Raw genomic sequence first — 4,773 nt, 5'->3', positions numbered from 1 at the left:
CCTTTCGATTCTAGTTTGCTTTCTATTTTGCTCTTCCTTCCGGTCCTCTTGCCCATCAATTTTCTTCCTTCTTTCCCTTTCCCAATTGGTTTTCCTCTTTGGCTGAATACCCCTTCTCCTCTCTCTCAAATAGTTTTCTCCTTAACCGATTGCTTTTACTTCTCCTGCCCTTACTGTGCTAACTTTCCCTTCATTGCTTTCTTTTGCGTTTTGGTAAGCCTGACTTTTGGTTTGGGTGCACGGTTGTTCTCTCTCTCCCTCTTTGTCTTTTTAGTCTTGCACCTAACATCTTCTTGTGCTGCTGATTTCTGATAGGGGGTAATTGTTCCATTGTTGCCTCTGTCAAAGCGAGTGCTTTTAGCTTTTGTGTTGGGTGTAGGCCGATTGCTCCTTTCTCCTAATCTTGATTTTGTGTTTCAGTAAGTTGGGTATGCGTTTGACTTAATCTATTTGTATGAGCAATAATGGTTAATACGGTGTGGTTGGAATGCAGGTAATCCCTAAGGCCTAGTAATTAATCTCTTGCAAACGGGTTAAGTGTGTGAGCCTCAATCAACCAATCAAGGAAAGTGTTACGAAATCTTGTGGATAGTGTGATAAAAAGGGGTTGGTTAATCCTATTGATTAAGGGACTGATGGTGTATCATGTTTGAATATAAGTTTGGAGAGCTTGTGGATTATTTGCGCACTTTCGCAATAAGGTGTGTAAACACTATCTAAACTATGTAAATCAGCAAAAGTCAAAAAAAGCAAACAATATCGCTACACGAGCGTGCGCTCGCTCTTGTGGTGGTCCGTGTGACTAAACATGGGCATTTGATCAATAAGGCCGACCATGAGCGATTTCATGGGCTGAGGTTGTCTTAGGCCATTTTTAGCCGAACTGGGCCGTATGGGTCCCACACGGGTAAACTATACGGACGTGTGGAGAATATTAGGCCAGGCTGTGTAATCCACACGGCAAAGGCCATTTCTAGGCTATGTGGGCCACACGGGCGTGTGGGCCCACGTGGGGCCTACAAAATGGGCCTTGGGCCCATTTTCACTGTTGGATTGTTATGTTGCACGGGTTGCCCGAGACGACTGTGGACCTATTGTTGGGTCGGTAAGTTTACCTAGACCCTCTAATTGATAAAATGACTATTATGCCGCTATGTGACAAAAAGACTATTATGCCCTTATGTGATGTATGACTGTATTTAACATGCTATTATAACTGTATTAAGTACATGTATGATATTATGACATGATATGACATGATGCATGATATGTTCATGGGGTTGGGTTTCATTATGATTGGAGGAAGTATACTGTACTGGCAGCTCTGTTGCAAATACTATTTAGTGTCGCAACCGGTACTATTTGGAGTGTAGGTATGGGTGGGTTGATTATATCTCCACATGGAGTGCAGGGTTGGACTGAGATGGAGTGTAGAGGCTGGCTGGGTAGGATCTCATGATTGCATATCTATACGGTTACTGCCACTAAGATGGGCTCTGGCCCAAATTGATACTGATACTGTAATGGGCTAAGGCCCTAACTGAGACTGAACCATTACTGAATTGGGCTTAGGTCTAGACTGTATATGCTCACTGTTTGCTATTTGATATGGGATTACACACTATTTTCATAACTCACCCATCTATTTCTTTGTACAGGTAATCCCCGAACTTAGACAAATCGATGCTGCGAGGGACTCAAAAGTGGCCACACAACCACACATCTCACCCATCTGTTTCTTTGTACAGGTAATCCCTGAACTTAGGCAGATCGATGCTGTGAGGGACTGAAAAGTGGCCACACAACTGCACATACTTTCATATTTGATTTTTAAATTATAAGTAATTTCATATTGGGTATTTTTTTGTAATAAGGCCTTTATGGATATTTATTTTAATTTGGGTTTTTATTTTTTTGATTTATAACTGCTAGCAGTAGGGGAAGATGCGGGTTTTCAAAAAAAGGTAAATGTTTTTCAAAAATACCTCGAATACGCAACTTGTTTTAAGAGCTTCAATAAGAAATAAAATTTTGAAAACTAATGACGTTTTAATATGATTAACTTTTTGCCAAACGAATTATATTTCGAAGTGAACGAGACATCTTAAAATAATCGTTAAGATCACCCAGAGGTTAAATATAGAACGGGTCTTTCAACAATATCTCACTTTAGAAAGGCACTTCAATGTCACATTGCCAGATTCGACCATAACGTCCAAGCCAGGTTTGGGGTGTTATAGATAATCCATATAGGCTCGCCATCCCGTAAGAATGCGTGTAGGAATTAATGTATTGCACTGGACTAACCCAATTTCTATAAAAAATAGGGTAAATAATTTCAGCATCAAGCTATTTTATAATTTCTTTCTTAACAACTTCCTTCATCTTCTCATGTAATCTTCTTTGTTGCTCAATCGATTGCTTGCCTTCATTTTCCAACTTTATCTTGTGCATGCAAAAAGATGGACTAATGCCTTGAATATCGGTAATAGTCTAAGCAATAGCTCGTTTATGTTGCTTAAGAATATGGGCTGATTTCTCTTTTTGAGTTACATCTAGTGTTGTGGCGACAATAACTGGGAGAGTATTGTTAGCACCAAGAAAGACGTATTTAAGATGAGTAGGTAGTGGTTTCAATTCCAAAGTAGAAGCTTCATCAATAGATGGTTTGAAAGTTGGAGTTGTTCTGTTGGCTAAGTCAAAAGATTCAATCTACCATCTATGCCTGGGTTCAATATTATTAACTTCAACCATGTTGTCACAATCATCTAAGAATTCATCATCAGAAGTCACTACAAACTCCTCAGAAAGTATTGTGCTTTGGTCATTGAATTCATTCTTAATTAGATCATCTAGTAGATCGACAGTATGGCATTCTTCTTTAACCTTACATTGAATAGATTCAAAAACACTAAAGGTAATGTGCTCATCATTAAGTTGTATGGTCAATTCACCTTTGCGAACATCAATAAGAGTTCAGCCGATGGCTAAAAATGGTCGTCCCAAGATTATGGGAACCTTCTTGTCTGCCTCGAGGTCAAGTATGATAAAATCAGTTGGAAAAATGAATTTATCCATACAAACTAAGATGTCCTTGATTTTCCCTTCATGTTGAGCCAAGGATCGATCTGCTAGTTCCAATGTCACTACTATAGGTTTCATGTGACTAATTTCTAACTTTCTGAAAGTAGGTAGTGATATTAGGTTGATGCTAGCTCCCAAGTTGCATAAAGTCTTACCCAAATAATGGTTGCCAATTAAACATGGGATAGTAAAGCTGGGGGGCAACTTATTTGTCAAAATAGCACTACAGCCTTCTATGAGTGCAATAGTTTCAATATCATCGAGCTTCCTCTTCTTGGACAAGAGCTCCTTCATAATTTTCCCATAATTCAGAATTTGCACAAGAGCATCTACTAAAGGAATATTGACCTGAAGTTACTTTAGTGTGTTCAGGAACTGTTGGTATTGCTTATCCTGCTCATTCTCCCTGAATCTTTATAGAAAAGGTAAAGGTGGAGATACATCTAATTGCACCAATAGTTTTGAGGGTCGAACATTAGGCATATGAGTGACAATTTGTGGAACTTCTTTGTTTGGTACATCAACAAGCTCTTCAGATTCAACCTTCTCACCAGGGATCACTTTACCAGTATCTTGAGGTGCTACAGTAAAGTCTGTAGTCGGCTCACCAATTTATTTACCACTCCTAAGAGTGATAGCCTTGCAGTGCTCTTTCCCCTTCGAACTGGATTTTCCGTGTCACTAGGTAGTATGCCCAGTGGTCAACAATTCAGATTCAAAGCCAGTTGTCCTAATTGTGCTCTAATGCCCGAAGAGAAAATGAATTTCCTTGCACAATAGCTTTTGTGCGCTTCCGTATTAAAACCTCAAGAGCTGCTAACGGGTCAGAATGAGAAGGTTGCATGTATTGTTGTTGTCGATGTCCTTGAACATGCTGATTCGGTATTGAAGAATGTTGTGGTTGCATCTAATTCTGGTGTAGATGCATCTCGCTTTGTTGTGGATACATCTGAGTGTGTTGATTGTAGTTCTACTATTGTCGATTGTAATTCCATTGTCTTGGATTATAATTGCCTTGAGTAGATATTTTCGAATATCGAAATGTTGCAGCATTTTGTCCAGCAGTCTGAGTTTCCCAAGATTGTTGATTGCATGCAAAATTATTAAAAGAGTGGCTATAAGAAATGTTGCAGATGTTACTGACATAAAAGGCATTCTCTGCATGTTGTGGACAATCTTCATAGCTATAGTTGTCACTGCAAATCTCACAACAAAAGGTAGGAACATCAACTTGTTGAGGGACTTGTATAGGTACAACATCACTAGTACCTTGCATATTTTCTATCATATTTACAAGAGAAGAAACTTGAGCACTAAGTGAAAATATTGCGTCCAATTCAATAACTCCCAAAGTAACTTTTGCTTTGCAGCTCTAGAGATAGGATATTGATAATAATTCTGAGCAATTCTCTCAAGAATTCCAATAGCACCATTATAAGTACAATCCAGCAAAGGACCATTGGCTGATGTGTCAACAAGATTCCTCGTGTGTGAATTTAGCCCATTATAGAAAATTTCAATTTGTGTTTCTTGTCGAATGCCGTGCATAGGGAAATGTCAAAGAAAAGATTTATGACATTCCCATGTAGTGTAAAGATTCTTATCATCTAGCTGATGATAAGATGTAATATCATTTCAAAGACGAGCATTCATTGTCACTAGGTTAGAGTGAAAAACAAATTGTGTTGC

Source organism: Gossypium hirsutum, chromosome A08 (assembly GCF_007990345.1).
Source record: "Gossypium hirsutum isolate 1008001.06 chromosome A08, Gossypium_hirsutum_v2.1, whole genome shotgun sequence".
NCBI classification, from domain to species: domain Eukaryota; kingdom Viridiplantae; phylum Streptophyta; class Magnoliopsida; order Malvales; family Malvaceae; genus Gossypium; species Gossypium hirsutum.
Note: the sequence above shows the minus strand (reverse complement) of the source record.